We start from the raw sequence: 22,172 nt of genomic DNA on the forward strand, positions 1-22,172 counted from the left end.
AGCAGGCAGCAGATGTGAAGAAAGAGTGCAGGGAGAGAGAAAGGAATCAGAGAACCACAACCCTGAACCCTACAATCCCAGAGGGGAGTGGGGAACCCTCCTCAAACAGTGCAACAGTCACAGGGAGTGGAGCACCACCCCCACATTCTACCCAACAGACACCCTACCTGCCTCATCCCCTGTCAGCCCCCCACTAAGTAACCACCTAGGGCACCCTCCCCCCACCCACCCCTCCTCCCACTCACCCCTCTCCCCAGGACCTCCCTTCTCCTCCATCCCCCAAGCCCTCCCTTCTCCCCCGCCCCCCCACTCTCCCCCACCCCACCTAAGTCTTCCCCTCTCCACCACTCCCCTAAACCATCCCCTCTTCCTCGCCCACCTCAGCCTTCCTTTTCCCCCCACCCCCTCCCCCCTTTTCTGCCCCATTCACCCAAAGCCTCTCCTCCCCCCATGCTCCACCAACCCTCCGTCTCTCACCCCCCCAACCCTCCCCCTCTCACTCTCCCACCCAACCCTCCCCCTCTTACTCTCCCCCCTACCCTCCCCCCGCTCACCCATCCCCTCTCCCCCAACCCCCCAAGCCCTTCCTCCTCCACCTGTCTCCACGTATCAGATCCTCCCAGCTCCCACTCACCCAACATCCCACAGGTACCCCCCCCCCCCCCCCCGAGAGGAGAAGCAGAAAAGAGTCAGTTTCAGGGTGATGTACTCGAACTTAGATGGGATCACAAGCAAGACAAGTGAACTAAGGGAGTTTTAAGGAGATGGCTATCCCGGGCTGTGAGGGGTTCAGAGACTACAGAGCAGGCACCATGTCAATGGGAGGACCAAGAATAGTAGTAGCAGTAATATACAACCCTCCTACAAATGACAGAAGACCCAGTCAAGAGTACGAAAACATCATGGCAGTTAACACTATAATTGAGAGAGCAGCCTCTGCTGCCTGTAGAAATAGATCCCACCTGCTCATCATGAAGGACTTCAATCACAGAAGGATTGACTGGGAGAACCAGGAACCGCATGGAGGCGAGGATACGTGGAGAGCCAAACTACTGGAGGTGATAGCGAGATAGTTTGCATCAACAAACTTTTTAACCCAGAATGTCAAAGAACCCACAAGGATGAGAGGAAATGACGAACCAGCGAGACTCGAACTCTTCTTCACTCTGAACGACTCCGACATAAGGGAAATCAGTTTTGAGGCCCCAGTAGGAATGAGCGACCACAGTGTATTGGTGTTTGAGTACCTGATTGAAGAAGGGTTAATGAACTCGAGGAGGGATACCGAAACCAAAAGTTAAGCATAAAGGGTTTAGTTTCCCGAAAGGAAAACTATGAGGAGATAAGAAAATTTCTAACAAAAAATCGCATGGGAAACAGAGCTTAGGGGAAAGACGGCCCAAGATATGATGGACTACATCACGCAGAAGTGCAAGGACACAGCAAATAAGTTTCTCCCAGTCCAAAAGGAAAACAGTGAAATGAAGATGAGAAACCCATGGTTTAATCAGAGATGTAGGCTAGCTAAGCAGCAAAGTAAAAAGGCATGGAGAAACTATAGGAATAACAGGACACTGGAGAGCAGAGAAAGACACCAGAATGCCAGGAATGAATATATCAGGATGAGAAGAGAGGCAGAAAGACAATACGAAAATGACATCGCAAGCAAGGCAATGACTCAGCCTAAATTGCTGCACAGCCACATCAGGAGAAAAACAACAGCAAAGGAACAGGTTATGAAATTAAGGATAGATGCAGAAGGATTCACTACAAACGACAAGGAAGTGTGCGAGAAACTGAATAAGAAATTCCAGGAGGTCTTCACCTTAGAGCAAAGAGAAATTCCAGAGATAAGAGAGGGAATAGCTAACCAGGAACCACTGGAAAAGTTTGAGATTACCAGCGGAGAAGTAAGGAAGTGTTTACTAGAGTTGGATGTGACAAAGGCGACAGGCCCAGATGGAATCTCCCCTTGGATACTAAAGGAAGGAGCAGAAGAACTGCGCCTACCACTCTCCATAGTGTATTACAAATCACTGGCAACAGAGGAACTGCCAGAAATTTCGAAAGCAGCTAACGTAGTCCCGATATACAAGAAAGGGGATAGACAGGAGGCACTGAATTACAGACCAGTGTCCCTAACCTGCATACCATGCAAGCTGATGGAGAAGATTGTGCGAAGAAAGCTAGTGGAGCATCTGGAGCGAAAGAACTATGTAACACAGCATCAACATAGGTTCAGGGATGGCATGTCCAGCCTCAAAGGGTTACTTGAATTCTACGACCAGGCAACAAAAATAAGGCAAGAAAGAGAAGGGTGGGCAGACTGCATATTTTTGGATTGTCAGAAAGCCTTTGATACAGTGCCACACAAGAGGCTAGTGAAAAAGCTGGAGATGCAGGCTGGAGTGAAAGGGAAGGTACTCCATTGGATAAAGGAGTACCTAAGCAACAGGAGACAACGAGTCAGTGTGAAGGGTGAGGTCTCAGATTGGCGATACGTTACGAGTGGAGTCCCGCAGGGGTCAGTCCTAGGACCTATACTGTTTCTGATATATGTAAATGATCTCCCAGATTGTATAGAATCGTTTCTCTCAATGTTTGCTGATGATGCAAAATTATGAGCAGGATCGAAACTGAGGATGATAGTAGGAGGCTACAAGATGACCTAGACAGACTGAGTGAATGGTCCAACAAATGGCTGTTGAAGTTCAACCCGAGTAAATGCAAAGTAATGAAACTAGGTAGTGGAAACAGAAGGCCAGACACAGGATACAGAATAGGAGATGAGGTACTTAATGAAACGGACAGAGAGAAAGATCTAGGAGTTGATATAACACCAAACCTGTCTCCTGAAGCCCACATAAAAAGAATAACGTCTGCGGCATATGCGAGGCTGGCTAACATCAGAACAGCGTTCAGGAACCTGTGTAAGGAATCATTCAGAATCTTGTACACCACATATGTAAGACCAATCCTGGAGTATGCGGCCCCAGCATGGAGCCCGTACATTGTCAAGCACAAGACGAAGCTGGAAAAAGTCGAAAGGTATTTCACTAGACTAGTTCCAGAACTAAGAGGCATGAGTTACGAGGAAAGGCTGCGGGAAATGCACCTTACGACACTGGAAGACAGAAGAGTAAGGGGAGACATGATCACAACCTACAAAATCCTCAGGGGAATCTACCGGGTAAACAAGGATAAACTATTCAACACTGGTGGGACGCGAACATGGGGACACAGGTGGAAACTGAGTACCCATATGAGCCACAGAGACATTAGAAGGAACTTCTTCAGTGTAAGAGTAGTTAACGGATGGAATGCATTTGGCAGTGATGTGGTGGAGGCTGATTCAATTCACAGTTTCAAATGCAGATATTATAGAGCCCAGTAGATTCAGGAATCTGTACACCAGTTGATTGACAGTTGAGAGGCGGGACCAAAGAGCCAAAGCTCAACCCCCGGAAGCACAAATAGGTGAGTACAAATAGGTAAGTACACACACACAAACACACACACACACACACACACACACACACACAGATATGTTGAGATATGACAGAGCCCGATAGGCTCAGGAATCTGTACACCTGTTGATTGACGGTTGAGAGGCGGGACCAAAGAGCCAGAGCTCAACCCCCGCAAACACAACTAGGTGAGTACACACACACACACACACACACACACACACACACACACACACACACACATGATATGTTTACAGGAGTGGAATCATACATGTCGATGTTTGCAGATGACGCAAAATTAATGAGAAGAGTTGTGACAGACGAGGATTGTAGGATCCTCCAAGAGGACTTAAACAGGCTGCAGAGATGGTCAGAGAAATGGCTACTGGAGTTTAACACCAGTAAATGTAAAGTTATGGAAATGGGATCAGGTGACAGGAGACCAAAGGGACAGTACACAATGAAGGGGAACAGCCTACCTGTAACGATTCGAGAAAGAGACCTGGGAGTGGATGTGACACCTAATCTAACTCCTGAGGCACATATAAATAGGATAACGACAGCAGCGTACTCTACACTGGCGAAAATTAGAACTTCATTCAGAAACCTAAATGAGGAAGCTTTTAGGGCGCTTTACACTGCCTACGTGAGACCCGTCTTAGAGTATGCCGCGCCATCATGGAGCCCCCACCTGAAGAAACACATAAAGAAACTGGAGAAGGTTCAGAGGTTTGCGACGAGGCTTGTCCCAGAGCTACGAGGGATGGGATATGAAGAGCGGCTGAAGGAACTGAACCTTACGACACTAGAGAAAAGAAGGGAGAGAGGAGATATGATAGGGACATATAAAATACTCAGGGGAATTGACAAAGTGGAAATAGATCAAATGTTCACACGTAATAATAATAGAACGAGGGGACATGGGTGGAAACTGGAAACTCAGATGAGTCACAGAGATGTTAGGAAGTTTTCTTTTAGCGTGAGAGTAGTAGAAAAATGGAATGCACTTGGGGAACAGGTTGTGGAAGCAAATACTATTCATACTTTTAAAACTAGGTATGATAGGGAAATGGGACAGGAGTCATTGCTGTAAACAACCGATAGCTAGAAAGGCGGGATCCAAGAGTCAATGCTCGATCCTGCAAGCACATATAGGTGAGTACATATAGGTGAGTACACACACACACACACACACACACACACACAGACACACACACACATACATACACACACACACACACACACACACACATACACACACACACACACACACACACACACACACACACACACACACACACACACACACACACACACACACACACACACACACACACATACACACACACAGAGCTAAGCTGCTGGATGTGGCAACAAGAAACTTTCTAAGTCAACACGTCAAGGGACCGACAAGAACGAGAGGAGGGGATGAACCAGCCTTGCTTGATCTGATATTTACCCTAAATGAGTCGGATATAAGGGAAGTTAAGTTGGAAGCCCCCTTGGGAATGAGTGATCATAGTGTATTGAGCTTTGAGTACCTGGTTGAGCTAGGAATTATCACCCCCAAAAAAGAACTGGGAAACAAAGGGCTGGCGAACCGAAAGGGAAACTACGAGGAGATGAATAAATTCCTATGGAATATACATTGGGACACAGAACTCAGAACTAAGTCTGTACAAGACATGATGGACTATGTCACCCAAAAATGTCAGGAGGCTGTAAGCAGGTTTGTCCCAGCCCAACAGGAAAAAACAGAGAAGCAAAGGAAGAATCCGTGGTTTAATAGGGAATGTATGAAAGCAAAGGAGCTGAACAAAAGGGCATGGAGGAACTTCCGTAATAACAGAACACCAGAAAGGAGAGAGAGATACCAGAGAACCAGGAACTAGTATGTTAGTCTCAGAAGAGCAGCTGAGAAAAGGTATGAAAATGATATAGCTAATAAAGCCAAGACCGAACCAAAGCTACTACACAGTCACATCAGGAGAAAGACAACAGTGAAGGAACAGGTGATGAAACTTAGGGTGGGCGAGGACAGGTACACAGAGAATGACAAAGAGATGTGTGAAGAACTAAACAAAAGGTTCCAGGAGGTCTTTACAATAGAACAGGGAGAAGTCACGGTGCTAGGAGAGGTGGCAGCAAACCAGGTGACCTTGGAAAGGTTCGAAATTACAAGAGATGAGGTCAAGAAGCACCTATTGGAGCTGGATGTGAGAAAAGCTGCTGGGCCGGATGGAATCTCACCATGGGTATTGAAAGAGTGTGCAGGAGCACTTAGCTTGCCACTCTCCATAGTGTATAGTAGGTCACTGGAAACGGGAGACCTACCAGAAGTATGATAGACTGCTAATGTAGTACCAATATTTAAAAAGGGTGACAGACAAGGGGCACTGAACTACAGGCCAGTGTCCTTAACTTGTATACCATGCAAGGTGATGGAGAAGATTGTGAGAAAAAACCTAGTAACACATCTGGAAAGAAGAGACTTCGTGACAACCCATCAACATGGGTTCAGGGAGGGTAAATCTTGCCTTACAGGCTTGATAGAATTCTATGATCAGGTGACAAAGATAAAGCAAGAAAGAGAAGGATGGGCGGACTGCATTTTTTTGGACTGTCGGAAAGCCTTTGACACAGTACCCCATAAAAGGTTGATGCATAAGCTGGAGAAACAGGCAGGAGTAACTGGTAGGGCGCTCCAGTGGATAAGGGAGTACCTAAGCAATAGGAAGCAGAGAGTTATAGTGAGGGGTGAGACCTCAGAATGGCGGGAAGTCACCAGTGGAGTCCCACAGGGCTCTGTGCTTGGACCTATCCTGTTTCTGATATACGTAAATGATCTCCCAGAGGGTATAGACTCATTCCTTTCAATGTTTGCTGACGACGCCAAAATTATGAGAAGGATTAAGACAGAGGAGGACAGCTTGAGGCTTCAAGAAGACCTGGACAAGCTGCAGGAATGGTCGAACAAATGGATGTTAGAGTTTAACCCAAGCAAAAGTAATGTAATGAAGATAGGAGTAGGAAGCAGGAGACCAGATACAAGGTATCACTTGGGAGATGAAATACTTCAAGAGTCAGAGAGAGAGAAAGACCTGGGGGTTGATATCACGCCAGACCTGTCCCCTGAAGCTCATATCAAGAGGATAACATCAGCAGCATATGCCAGGTTGGCTAACATAAGAACGGCCTTTAGAAACTTGTGTAAGGAATCTTTCAGAACATTATATACCACATATGTCAGACCAATCCTGGAGTATGCGGCTCCAGCATGGAGTCCATATCTAGTCAAGCATAAGAGTAAACTGGAAAAGGTTCAAAGGTTTGACACCAGACTAGTACCCGAGCTGAGAGGTATGAGCTACGAGGAGAGACTACGGGAATTGAACCTCACTTCGTTGGAAGACAGAAGAGTTAGGGGGGACATGATCACCACAGTCAAGATTCTCAAGGGAATCGACAGGGTTGATAAAGATAGGCTATTTAACACAAGGGGCACACGCACTAGGGGACACAGGTGGAAACTGAGTGCCCAAATGAGCCACAGAGATATTAGAAAGAACTTTTTTAGTGTCAGAGTGGTTGACAAATGGAATGCATTAGGAAGCAATGTGGTGGAGGCTGACTCCATACACAGTTTCAAGTGTAGATATGATAGAGCCCAATAGGCTCAGGAACCTGTACACCTGTTGATTGACGGTTGAGAGGCGGGACCAAAGAGCCAGAGCTCAACCCCCGCAAGCACAACTAGGTGAGTACAACTAGGTGAGTACACACACACACACACACACACACACACACACACACACACACACACACACACACACACACACACACACACACACACACACACACACACACACACACACACACACACACACACACAAGAGCTCGTGGCTGAATGAACAGCTGTCATGGGTCGTAGACCTCAGGGACCTAGGTTCGGTCCCCGGCAGAGGCAGAAACAGAATAGGCAGAGTTTCTTTAACCCTGGTGCCTGTGTTCACCTAGCAGTAAATATATACATGATTGTTAGACAGCTGCTACGGGCTTCTTCATGGGGATGTATGTGTGTGCGTGTGTTAGAAATATATATATTAGATATTATATATGTTACGGACCCGAATCCAGCGTCCGAGCCTGGAGCAGTGACGACCACGCCATCTGTGGGTCAGCTCCCGAAACCCCCTCCAAATGGACGACGACACCTGGTGAGGACGAGGTGTACTGGCCACGAGGGCCAGTTTCCAGTCCTGTTCAGCTCACAACACAGCCGCTGCTGACCTCTGGTGAGGTGGTGCTCAGACGACAACGCCATCTATGGAGTGGATAGGTGGGCGTTTGGGTCTGAGCCTGTAAGAGAGGTGCTTTTGAGTGTCCCTGTTACTGATGACGCGTCTGATTACAGAGTCGACCTGGGACTGCTGTAATGGAGGTCGGATCAGTCTACCCAAGGCAGCCATCTCGACACCAAGTGTTTTGCTGCAGCAGCTGTGAGTCGCCTCCCGGATGAACACTGTAGTGTTACCCTGCCTGTGAAGCGGCAGTTGAGGATTGTCATACCCGGGACTGACTGGTGGAGACGCTTAACCACTGGGGTATTGTGGACAGGAGAGTGATCTGTGGTATCACACGAGGCTCCTGACTAGGGCGCTACCCTAGTATCGCTTGTGGAGTGGCCTGACCAGCGTTGCTGATCCGGAACCTGCCAGCTGTATGCTGGACTTGTGGTTGACGGCCTCCACGGCGGTGCCACCAGTGGAACTGTGTTTTGGCTGGCCTGTGGCCGGGGTAGACTCAGCTTTTCGAAGGATTCGTCGTGAGGCCACGAGAGCACCGAGAACTTGGCATCGAGAAGATCCAGAGTCTTCAGACGAAGACGACAGTGTAGATAATACCCCAGTGTAGTGTTTATACCCTCCCCCAAGTAATCTTCTTATATATATTTATTGGTGAAGGTGCTAATTATAATATTAAGTTTTTGCCTTTCTTTCCGTTCCCCTTTTAGTTTAATTGCGTTACTGATCACATCCCTTGAAAGCCACTACTGGCTTGGGGCCGGATACCCTTCCTCTAACAACATCAGAGTAAGAACCCAGTTGCGACCCGAGAGGGCCGTAACAATATAGGACTAATAGATTGTTAGAAAGGCGGGGTCTAAGAGCTAATAGCTCGATTCTGCAGACACAAATAGTATATATAAATAGTAAATACACACACACTCACACACACTTAGGCCTTCGACGGGGAGTAGTAGGCCGGCGACAGTTAGAAACACACACATGTCAGTGGGGTCCGCGAATAAACGTCAAATTGTCGGAAAATTGCAGGGATATAAAGGCTAGATCATAGTATTTGGCCTCACACAGTGTGCAGCAAACAGTATGCAACGTACCAAAGTGAACTCGCAAACGGTAGATCAGATAGAGTAAAGAAGCCAGATTGGATTGGCAATACCATCGCTGGACGAGAGGAGCAACCCGTCGTGTGACTTTCCTAGCTGTGATTGTGGCAAGGTAAGTGCTCTTTGTCATCTTAATGTGTGCAAGGTTTACATAATATCATATCGTAATCACTAATGCATTTTCTTCAATAATGGAATATAATAGTAATCTTGATAGTGAAGGAGGCAACTAAAGAACCTCTCTCTTGAGCCTACGTGGAAACTGGATACTGTGTTAACCCCTACCCGCCTCCCTGGTGTAAACTAAAAGGCATACACACACAAAGGCTCTCACCCACATAACCACGCACGCACTCGCAATCACACACACGCACACAATCACACACAAAACCACAAACTCATGTGGAAAGAGATGTCGGATGGTGGAATTTTATTTACTGTAAATACATTTGATAATGTTTTAATAGGGAAATATTTTTATTGGCATAGCAATGGAATTTCAGCTTTGTTTGGGAAGAAGTTCATGGAGGAAACTTCGGGGCTGGAGAGGGGAATGTTGAACTCTATGGGAGAGCAGAACTCCATAGTGAGAAGTTGACTTCAAGCAGTGTAAAGGAACAGTGAAGAGGAGTTTCACGTGTCTCTGTGGAATTAGTCGTGAAGCATCACTGATGTTGGATGAGGAATTCGTTGTGCACCAGTTTTGGGAGAACTGCAGAAGAGCCTTTTTGAATATTTTGGAGGACCTAGAGATATATGGTAGGGAGCCTCCAGGAGTAGAACAGAGGTTAATGGTGGATGCAAAGGAATGTATAAGGGAAGTGCTTCAATGCTTATTGGCGTGTAAGACGCAGTGTAAAGTGAGAGATTGGTTTCTTCTTGTGTTGGGGAATATTTATGTAGAGGGTTCTGGTATTTCAGCCTCAGGCTTAGTTTTATATACTCTTAGGGCTGATTGTACAATAGTGTTGTGACAAGATCTCAACCCCATTTAGTGAGGAAATAGTAAGTGGTAAGCCATGAGTGGAGCAGCCACTTGATGTGGGCGGTTAGTGAAGCCAGGACATGATATTGGATTGCTACCGGGTTGTAGCAGCTTAGAGTGTTGTATAATAATATTTTATTTTTCTTATATCATGTATTGTATATGTTTTTCACGGAAGCACTCCAGTGTCCATTGCTGTTCGACTGACGGTAGCGGGAGTGTGGCTGCCAAGGTCAGTTGGTTGTTCCAGCAGAGAGTGGTTGGAGGACATTGTCTGGTGTTACGGACCTGAGTCCAGCGTCCGAGCACGGAGCAGTGACGACCACGCCATCTGTGGGTCAGCTCCCGAAACCCCCTCCAAATGGACAACGCAATCTAGTGAGGACAGGATATACCGGCCACAGGGGCTGGTTTCCCGTCTTGTTCAGCTCGTAACATAGCCGCTGCTGACCTCTGGTGAGGTGACGCTTAGACAGCAACGCCATCTATGGAGTGGATAGGTGGACGTTTGTGTCTAAGCCTGTGAGTGAGATGCCCTAGAGTGTCCCTAGTACTGATGACGTGTCTGATTACAGAGTCGAACTGGGACTGCTAAATCGGACGGTGGATCAGTGTACCCAAGGCAGCCGAAGCATTTCCACGAGTTTGCTGCAGAAGCTGTGAGTCACCCCCCGGATAGACACTGTTGTGTTAGCCTGCCTGTGACGTGGCAGTTGAGGAATTGTCGTACCCGGGGCTGACTAGTGGAGAAGACTAGCCACTGGGGTGTTGTGGTGAGGAAAGTGATCTGTGGAATCACACGAGGCTCCTGCTTAGGGCTTGCAACCCTAGTATCGGTCGTGGAGTGGCCTACGCAGCGTTGCTGATTGGAACCTGCCAGCTACAGGCTGGATTTGTGGTTGACGGCCTCCACGACGGTGCACCCAGTGGGACTGTGATTTGGCTGGCCTGTGGCTAGGGTAGACTCGTTTAAGGGAATCTAAGGATTTATCGTAAGGCCACAAGAGAACCAGGACTAAGCATCGTTGAGCACCGTGAAACCTCCTGAGTCTTCGGAAGAAGTCATTGTACATAAGTGTAGTAATAGTAATCGCGTGTGACTGATTATATACTTATTTATGGTGGTGGAATATATATATATATATATATATATATATATAAGTTTAGTGCCTTTGTCTCCCTTCCCCTTTAATTTACTTGCGTTACGGAACACACCCCTTGAAAGCCACTACTAACTTGGGGTTGGATACCCAAACTCTATTAACATCAGAGAAAGAACCCAGTTGCGACCCAATAGGGCTGTAACATCTGGCTGTACACAAGTAACAGTCAGGTGCAACAACCAGAGCTCTTTTTGGAGGTTTAAGTTCCATAAGCCCCAATCCCCTCAGGCCAGAACAAGTATTGGGGGCCTGTCCGGGAGTGAATTGACACACCCACACCCTGTCCAGGATCTTGGATTGACACACCCACAGTTCGAGTGCAGGAGGTTGGACTGATACACCCATTGCGGAAGCTGTGTGGGCTACCTACTGCTAGCCCGTGTGACCGCATGTATATTCTCTCTCTCTCTCTTGGGAAGGCCCCACAGGACAAGATGAAGAAGGTACAAGTGTTTGTAGAGTAAGGAAAGCCTGAGGATTTGGATGAATGCACCAAAGAGCCGTGGAAAAAGATAGCGGAGAAATGTGGCATCAAGGGGAAGTCATCTAAATTGGCCGGAATGAAGGATGAGATCCTAAGACAGTTGAGAGCTAGGAACAAAACGTCAGAGCAAGGAGCCCAGAAAGGAGCTGGAAGTGGAAAGGAGAATGATGGACAAGACGAAGTGAGATCCCAAGGATGAAGTAGGAGTAGCCGCAGTAGCAGGAGTAGCAGAAACAGGAGCTTCGAAAGATTTCAGCTGGAGCTCCAGATGCAACGGGAGCATGAGCGAGAGTAGAGACAGTTCCAACTGGAAAAGTCGAAGTTAGAACTTTAGATGAAAAATGAAGCAGAGAAAGAGAAAACCAGACTAGAGGTAGAAAAGGAAAAAGAGAAAACCAGAAAAAGAGAACTGGAGTTGAAGCAAGAAAATGAAAAAGAAAAAGAGAGAGCAAAACAAATGGAGGTAAATGCCAATAGAGCTTTGGCAGCGGAAGGGATTGAACATGGGTTGCAGGAGAGCACCACCCATGTATCACACTCACACAATATTAAAGTTAGTGAAATGACATTCCCCCTATTTGTGTCAGAGAAGGCAGAGAACTTCTTCAAGCATTTCGAGAAGATAGCCAACATCAAAGAGTGGCCACAGGAAGAATGGACCCAATTGGTTCAATTAAGGTTGACCGGTGCCGCCAGAGAGGCATATACCCAGTTGTCATTGGAGGAATGCCGAGATTAAGGGACAGTGAAGAAGAGCATATTACGCTCATTTCAGTTGACCCCCAGAAGCATATAGAAAACGCTTCAGAGAAATGATGAAGGTTCCAGCAAGTACGTTTGCTGAGACGGCAAAAGACCTGGAAAGGCGCTTCCAGATATGGATGGAGGCTGCCAGGATGGGATCTTATGCTGATCTAAAACCATGGATAATGGAGAAATCATGGAGAAAATGGAGATGATCATGGAGAAATTCCTGGAAATAATACACCCCGAGACGAAGTTCAAGACCCAAGAGGCAGGAGTGAAGAATGTAAAAAATGCCACAGATAGGGCAGACATAATTACAGAGGCGTTTAAGAGTTTAAGGGAAAACAGGGTGAAAAGCGAGGCGAGACGAAACAATGGTAGACCCAATGGAGTCTGGAGAGGACAAAATTTTGGTGGACAGACGAACACACCAGTTAGCTTTAAACCCCAGGAAGGAAAGTTTCCGAATCCACCTGCTGGAAACAAGCAGGAAACCAAGTATTTACAGAGAAATCAAGAGTCCAGTCAGACCCCACAGAGTACAGGTAGTGTGTCTGGGCGGAGAAGTTCTTATGCGAGTGAACAAAATCAGAACCACTCAGGAATATATAGTATATAGAAGAGACTTCTTCCAAATGAGATGTTACAATTGTAACAAATTTGGTCACACGAGGAAAGATTGTCGACAGGGCAAGAGAGTTGTGACCTTGACCATGTGTGACCTCTGAAATTCGTGTATTAATGTATTACAGGACAAACCGCAAAAAGTGAACATGATGAACGAGAGGTATAGTCCGTTCATGAGTAGAGGTTGGATTAGTATAGGAAGTCAACCTGGTGTATAAGTAAGTATCCTAAGGGATACAGGGTCCAATCAGAGCCTGATTATGAGAAGCCTGATCACGGATGATCGACTTCTAGCTGGCAGTAGGAAGATAAAGGTGTATGGGTTGCTGTCTGAGGGTGGCATACCCATTTGTACTGTCAAGCTAAAGTCGCATTATTTATCAGCAGAGGTGATGTTGGGAGTATGCCCGACATACCTGTTCCAGGAATCCAAGTGATCCTGGGTAATGATTTGTGCGGGACGAAGGTGTTGCCGAAGCTTATGGCGGAAGCTGTGCTGGAAGTGTGCGAGAAGGGCCATGGCACTGATGGGACACCTGATAAAGTGGACCTGACTGGTATCCTAGAAGACGAGTTAGTGGACAGTCAAGTCACAGGGTACCATGCCTTTGTAGTGTAGCCTTTAGAAACTTGTGTAAGGAATCTTTCAAAACTTTGTATACCACATATGTCAGACCAATCTTGGAGTATGCAGCTCCAAGATGGAGTCCATATCTTGGATGCACTCCAAGATGGAGTGCATTAGGACGTGATGTGGTGGAGGCTGACTCCATACACAGTTTCAAGTGTAGATATGATAGAGCCCGATAGGCTCAGGAATCTGTACACCTGTTGATTGACGGTTGAGAGGCGGGACCAAAGAGCCAGAGCTCAACCCCGGCAAACACAACTAGGTGAGTACAACTAGGTGGATACACACGCAAGGAGATGAAAGAAATGAGAGATGCAATAGTAAAGAGCTATTAGCAACAAATGAGGAGATAAGAAGGCTCATAGAGAACAATACTCAGACTCAGCTCCAGATAACCAAACTAAGAGAAGATGAAAATGTATCAGAGGAAGAGAGTTCCACTGTACAAGCATCCTTTGCTGAGATACTTAAAAAGAGTCCAGATGTAATGGCCACAGTGAGAGAGGTAGCATGAAAGCAGCTACCTCACAGGAAGCGGCAAGGTGCACTAGTCAACTGCTGGAGAGGAAAAGATCAGTGATAGTATCAGGCATTAAAGAATAGGAAGACTCCAGTATGATGGAATGGGTTAGTAAGGACAAAGAGGCAGTGCGAAGGATACTACAGGGATGGCAGCTGGAATGTGCTGGACCATGTGTTGGATATTTCCAACACCCAAATACTAACCCCTAGTGCAATATTATAAATTTATTGTACTCAGGAATATAATTTACCAATACTACTAACCAAAAGTGTAGTAACATTAAATTTATTAAACTGAGGCGTAGAAATGCCAGATTCTTCCTAGAAATTATGGTGACGGTTGCGTCAGCTACCCAGCCGGGGAGATTAAATTCCCCATATTTATGAATCGAATTAAATCCAGTTTAACATTGAATTATTTATTAGGGAATATCGATTTGTAATAGATTTATTCTTAGTTAACGAATTATATAGTTGTTTATTAGAATTAGACTTATACAACTGATACAGTAAACAAAACAATGAACTGGATTTCCAATATGAATATATCTCATCCATCTAACGTCGTTTAGATTAAATGATTTGCACGGCGAGAAACAATATAAAGCATTATACAAAGCGTGTTATTATGACTTAAATTAACGTCAGTAATGTTTCCATCCATTCGGAAATATGAATTAAATATTACGAATTAATTCCGAAGGTTCCAACTTTCGACGCTAGGTGTCGCAAGCGTCACTAGCGAGAGGACGCGCAGAGATACACACCACTACAACCTAGTGTCCTGAAGCTAATTTTTGTTATCGACCAAATAGAGGATATGTGCATTAACGAGCTTCGGATCGATTCGACAGTTTCCATAAGATTACCGACGCTGCGTCCGGAGAGGTTGAGAACCAACTCTTAATAACTCCCGTGAGTGTAAATTTCACTCCCAATCCCCTTAAATTCCGTGAGCAAATGAATTAATATATATTCTGAAGAGGAAATTACACATGATTCCTCTTGCAGCGTGGAGCTAACTTCAAGAGAGAAATGTAATTCCACCTGTAGAGTCATACGTTAATAGAGATATCAACTCGGACATCATTAAACGGGTCATAGTTGCTGTACACGATCTACTTGCAACTATGACAGCTAAGCTGTTATCTGTTTCATATTGTAGTTAGAAATTTAACCTATGCCTTATTGATTTCCAATGAAATATTAACATTTTATTTCAATATTATAGATATATTAACATTATAGAATTTAACCCCCAAAAGATGTATTAGGGATTAACTCTATATTTAATAAAAGTTTTACAGTCCACGTCTCTAAATTCATTTTGAATCTAATATTGAATTTATTATTTGAGATCCATAGATCACTGGTTCTGAGTCCATATTAATTTAATGGTTCTCATAACTTCCTGAATCTTATTATATGTTAGAGTGTATTTCCCCAAAATGCATAGAGAAGGTTTTCAGGCTAGACTAGTACAACATGGACAGAGATCGTCTGATAAAGATAGTGTTACAATCGAGCATGCAAAGGAAGCAATTCTAGCAAGGAAGAGCCTTCTGTACCACGTGGGAGGTTACAGGAAAGTATTCCTCCAGAGGGACATGACGAGGGAAGAGACAGTAAAGGCAGCAGAAGCAAGGAGGAAACACAGGGGGAGAGGAGAGAACCAAGGATCCTCAGACCCCAACTCAACAGCCCTGGAGGTAGGTGTGCAACTCCCAACCAGCACCCCAGCAACCCCAGAGGAGAGGACAACACCCCCATCTTCCTTCCCATAGAAATCCCCCCCACCCTACACTGAACTCTCTCAGCCCTCATTCCAAGGCTCAGTCAACCCTCCCTCCCCCCTAACCCCTTACCCACCCAGTCTCCCCTTCCTCACCCTATACCCTACCTGTACCCCCTTCTACATCACCCCTTACCCTCCCTGCCCCTTTTCCCATTCACACCTTTCGTCCCCTGTCTCCTCCCCCCTGTCATCCCATGCCTTTCTGGTTCCCCCCTCTCCCCTCACCCCGTTCCCTCCTTGGCCCCCTCTCCTCCCTCACCCAATATCGACCCTGTCCCCCCACCCCCTCATCCCATACCGTTTCTGCCCCCCTTTTCCTTAACCCCCCACCCCTCGCCCCAGCATCTGATAATACCATGTAAATCATTTCACACGCTCCCTCCCCAACCACGGTTATCCCTGCCATCCCACTCAAGACTCTCCCTGCATTCCACAACCCATGACTTCTCTCCCCCTCCACAAAATGGCCCCTCGGCTCCCCCATCCCATACCCTAAGTGACCCCCAACACCAAACCCTCTCAGCCACATCACCCCAGATCATCCCCAGCCCCATGTACCAGAGCGTCCAAACACCCTCTAACCCCAGGTCCCCCAGGTTCACCTTCCTAGGCCCTTCCCCCCCCCCCCCCCCCGATACCCATGGCCCCCCCAACCCCAGGGGGAATCAATAGAAACTGAGGGTGGATAGAAGAGAGTCAGCTTTAAGGTAATGTACGCAAATATAGACGGGATCACAATCAGGGCAAGTGAACTTAGGGAAAGAGCACAAGAAGCAAACCCGGATGTAACTGGACTCACGGAAACAAAAATCTGAGGAATAATAATGAATGCGGTGTTTCCCCAGGACTACACTGTAATAAGAAAAGAGAGTATTAGTATTCACTATGAACGACTCCGACATATGGGAAATCGGTTTCAAAGCCCCTAGTGGGTATGAGTGATCTCAGTGTGCTGGTGTTTGAGTGCCTTGTCGAAGTAAGGTTAAGTTACTCAAGGAATAGCCCAGAACACAAAAGGCCGGCATTCCGGAAGGGAAACTATGAGGAGATACTAATGAGGAGATAAGAAAATTTCTAACAGATGTTGCTTGCAAAAACAGCTCAGAAGAAAGACGGCCCAAGACATAATCGACTACTTCACACTGAAGTGTAAGGAGGCAGCAGACAAGTTCGTCCCAGTTCAAAGGAAAAAAATGAAATGGAGACAAGAAACCCATGGTTTAATCACAGATGTAAGATAGGAAAGCAAGGAAGTAAAAAGCCATGGAGAAACTTTAGAAATAACCGGACAATAGAGAGCAAAGAAAGATACCACAGTGACAGGAATGAATATGTCACGGTGAGAAGAGATACAGAACGACAATATGAAAATGTCATAGCAAGCAAGGCAAAGACTCAACATAAATTGCTGCACAACCACATCAGGAGAAAAACAACAGTGAAAGAACAGGTAATGAACTTGAGGGTAGGGGCAAAGATATTCATTACAAACTACATAGAGGTGTGTGAAGAAAACAATAAGAAATTCCAGGATGTCTTCACAGTAGAGCAAGGAGAAGTCCCAGAGATAAGTGAGAGAATATCAAACCAGACACCACTAGAGGAGTTTGTGATTTCCAGGGGGGAGAAGGTGAGGAAGCATCTGCTACAATTACATGTGACAAAGGCTATAGGCCCAGATGGAATCTCGCCATGGATACTAATGGAAGGAGCAAAAGCCCTGTGCCTGCCACTATCCATGGTGTACAGCAAATCACTGGCAACAGGTGACTTACCAAGAATTTGGAAGATGGCCAATGTAGTATCAATATACAAGAAGGGTGATAGGCAGGAGGCAATGAACTACATGCCATTGTCCCTAACTTGCATACCATGCAAGATTGGAGAATGTGTGAAAAAACTAGTGGTACAACTGGAGCAAAATAATTTTTTAACACAACAGAAGCATTTGTTCAGGGATGGCAAGTCATGCCTCACAGGATTAATTAAATTCTATGACCAGGCAAGATAGAGAGGGCTGGGCAGATTGCATAGTTTTGATTGCCAGAAAGTCTTTGACACAGTACCACATAAGAGACTAGTGCACAATCTGGAGATGCAGGTTGGAATGAAAAGGAAGATACTACACTGGAATTTGGAGTACCTAAGCAACAGACGACAGGGAGTCAATGTGAGAGGTGAGGTCTCAGATTAGCGAGGCGTCACCAGTGGAGTCCCGCAGGGTTAAATCCTTGGACCTATACTGTTTCTGATATATGTAAATGATCTTCAAGATAGTATAGAATCGTTTCTTTCATTGTTTGCTGATGATGCAAAGATTATGATAGAGAATTAAGACAGAGGAAGATAGTATGAGGCTACAAGATGACCTAGACAAACTGAATGAATGGTCCAACAAATGGCTATGAAAGGTCAACCCGGTGTATATATATATATATATATATATATATATATATATATATATATATATATATATATATATATATATATATATATATATATATATATGTCGTACCTAGTAGCCAGAACGCACTTCTCAGCCTACTATGCAAGGCCCGATTTGCCTAATAAGCCAAGTTTTCCTGAATTAATATATTTTCTCTAATTTTTTTCTAATGAAATGATAAAGCTACCCATTTCATTATGTATGAGGTCAATTTTTTTTTATTGGAGTTAAAATTAACGTAGATATATGACCGAACCTAACCAACCCTACCTAACCTAACCTAACCTATCTTTATAGGTTAGGTTAGGTTAGGTAGCCGAAAATGTTAGGTTAGGTTAGGTTAGGTAGGTTAGGTAGTCGAAAAACAATTAATTCATGAAACTGGGCTTATTAAGCAAATCGGGCCTTGCATAGTAGGCTGAGAAGAGCGTTCTGGCTACTAGGTACGACATATATATATATATATACATATATATATATATATATATATATATATATATATATATATATATATATATATATATATATATATATATATATATATATATATATATACATATATATATTACTACTCTAATCGTTTTCTAAAATGTATAATGAGTGAACCATTTTCTTCAACTTGTAGCATATTCTATTGTATACACCATTTTTTTTAGCACCAATCGAAACATTTACAGATAATAATTCGGGGAATAATTATTTCAGTTTATTGAGAACTACCAAGTTTTATCAAAACTAAACTGTGAGCCTTCAATAGGATGTAGCTGATTCATATTATTCGAATGGGATGGAAAATAGTATTGAAATTTCACATCAGAAGTGGGACTGGAAAAATACAATTATCATTACAATTTTACCCAATGGACTATTTTTCTGTCCATGGCAATTGGACGGGTACTATGGGACATACTATGATGCAAGCGGAAGGGCTAGTGCCTGGTGATAGCTAATACACCAGGTTTTTCTACCACAAGAAGGAAAGTTTTCTTTCAGGAAGAAAGAAAAACAGAAAGCTTTCCTGTGGTTTTCCTACCACATAAAAACTATGAACATTAGCAGCACAGGCACTATAAGTGTTATGTGACATAAGTACTATGGCATCCCAAGGACAGGTTGCCCAATACACACCCAGCCACTACACACAGCTACCCTCAACACACTCACATCTACCCACACAAACATCTACAGATCTCTCTCTATTTTTTTTCTCTCTCTCCATGCCCAACTTTAACTGGTCGGTAGAGCGACGGTCTCACTTCATGTAGGTCTACGTTCAGTCTCCGACCATCAATAATTTATCCTTTCACTGTACCTTCCAAAAAAATTTACAATTAGTAAAACAAATAAAATACAAATTTACCTGTTCACTGTCGTGCCTCAGGAAAAATAATATCTTATATAATGAAATTTCCGTCCTCGTTCTCCACAAGCATAAACACCACTGATCACTAAATAATCTGGTATGTTCAAGGCTGTGATTCCTCCCCTCTCCCCCACCGTCTCCACCCCCTCTCTACCCCCCCTCCCCCCACCCCTCCTCCTCTCTCAGCTCTCCTTATCTCCTCTCTCCAAATTATAAGAACACTTCACATTTTTTGTCTGTTCAAAAAATAACTCATAATCTTTAATGAGAATTCAGCCACTCAGGTTATTTAAGTTTATAGGTTAAGTATTATGAATAGCAGCAGTGTTAACGTTAATATGTTCAGTGAATTCAGCTTCATATATTACAAATTAAAATAAAAATAATAATTCAGAACCGAGTCATATAGTATTGCAAGATTTCTCGTGGGAATGACATTGGTACAGTGCTACTTGGCTCTGTTTTCTGCGACACCAAACCAAAATCACCAATGCAATGTTTTCAAAAGGATTTATTTTTTCTTTTGACACGTTTTTCAGTACGTTTGCACACGGTTTTTTTCTCTATAATTTGTATAAACGTTTTTAAAATTTGAGACTCTAACGTTTTAATAAAAACATGTTTTTATGTTATGCTATAACGTTTTTTATCACTTTCGTTCCGTGGAGGACGTCCCACAAATAAGTTGACGTTCACAAATAACTCTGCGGATGTTCCGTGGTGACGTAGGTGACGTCCAAAATTAAAATATTTGTTAAAAATCCATATTTTATCCGATCACTATGAGACGATGTTACTTTGTGCCAACGTCTTTCCATTTTCTGTTACGGCCCATGTGGCATCAAGGCCCCGCCTGCCGCTGTAGGTGGGGCCTTTATGGCCCTGTCTACAGCAGCAGGCCCATTGTTAATGTACCGTGACTCGTGACCGCTGCGGCCTCCCTCTGCCTCCAATACTATACATTTACTGCAAGATGGATAGTGATTAAGAATAGTGCCATTCCAGGACGAAAGCAGTGAAAAAAACATATCTGAGGGACAAGCTAAATAGTGTGCGGCAAAAATACAGCACAGTCAAACTCACTCCAACAAAATTCCAGTCTATATATGACGACTGGAATGATCTGATCTTGATCATGAAAGTGCCGAAAGTGACAGTGATGTAGATAGTGAGTTTGTAGAAACTGAAATAGCAGGTGAGAATGAAACTGAAAGTGAGGGGAGTGATGATTTTGATGATGATACCCCCCCTCAGCCACATGTGCAGGATGTGCTCGTACCACTTGTACCCCACGCACCAGTTCTGGAGAGACCTGGTCTACTGACAACACTCCATTATTTGTAGACGGTTTCAGTTTCACTTGAACACCAGGCTTCACTGTACCGGTACCAACCACCTCTCTGGGATTTTTACAGTTATTTATTATGTGAGATATGATGATATATATGGTATATGAAACAAACTTGTATGCATCACAAAGAAACTCCAACGCTTCTCAAGCATCAAACTCATGCAATACGTGGGATGAAGTGAGTGTAAGAGAGTTTGCCAAATATTTTGGCCTAACAATGTTGATGGGCATTATGAAGTTGCCAGCGATGAGAATGTAGTGCAAACAGGTAAATTTGGCATGTACCTTCTTTCAGTACTTATATGACTGCGAAGCAATATGAATTGATTTCAAAGTATTTTCATACTTATGTATTTCATACATAAATCCAAAACATTATACATTCCTCAGAAAGATCTGTGTTTGGATGAAGGAACAATATCATGTGTCTAGCTTTCAAGGTTTATAATCAAAATAAATCTGATAAGTATGGAGTAAAACTGTACATGTTAGCTGAATCCCATACTGATTACATCTATGATTTTGAGGAGTATGGAAGGAATTGGGAAGACAACGATTCAAACGGTTATGGGCTTGATTGAACCACTGACGAACAGAAGTTACCATTTATATACAGATAACTACTATAACTCTGTTCAACTGAGTGAAAAGCTGCTTGAACAAGATGTATACACCTGTGGTACTGTCAGATTGCACCGTTGTGCACCAAAAGATCTTCAGCTATATGCAAAGGGTAAACTGGCAGTATATAAAACTGTATTCCGGCGGAGGACAATACTTTTATAATTCTGTGGAAAGATTAACGCGTTGTTTCATTCATCACAACTTGGCACAATGTAGATACACAAGAAGTGGAATGAAGGAAAAGAGTAAGCAAACCTGACGGAACATCTTCATTGCAACAGGTCACTTAACAAACCAAATGCAATCCGTGCCTATAATAACCACATCAATAACCTAACGATAGCATTATAGATGGATATCTATAATGCTTATGTAATACAATTACTACTCAACGGATATAAAGAAACTCCCATTACTCAATTCTGTTATGACCCCCTGTAGCTTGGGTGGAATGAAACAACCTTTGTCAGAGTTATTCTGCCTTCCGGACCTAATTGAGAGGTCAGAGAAAAGATGTAAATATTTAATATATAATAAACGTTAGTGAATAATTTAAG

General features: G+C 44.2%; 1 protein-coding gene across 1 annotated transcript in view; it reads right to left on the bottom strand.

Annotated features, from left to right (window-relative positions):
• Nucleotides 1–19,731, bottom strand: part of LOC123746470 (solute carrier family 49 member 4) — a 308,306-nt gene extending 288,575 nt beyond the window's left edge. Inside the window, exon 1 of the mRNA XM_069318233.1 lies at nt 19,638–19,731. The gene's annotated coding sequence lies outside the window, so the exon portion shown is untranslated. The remainder of the gene's footprint in view (nt 1–19,637) is intronic.
• Between the last annotated feature and the right edge of the window lie 2,441 nt (nt 19,732–22,172).

Source organism: Procambarus clarkii, chromosome 90, assembly GCF_040958095.1.
Source record: "Procambarus clarkii isolate CNS0578487 chromosome 90, FALCON_Pclarkii_2.0, whole genome shotgun sequence".
Taxonomy (NCBI): Eukaryota; Metazoa; Arthropoda; class Malacostraca; order Decapoda; family Cambaridae; genus Procambarus; species Procambarus clarkii.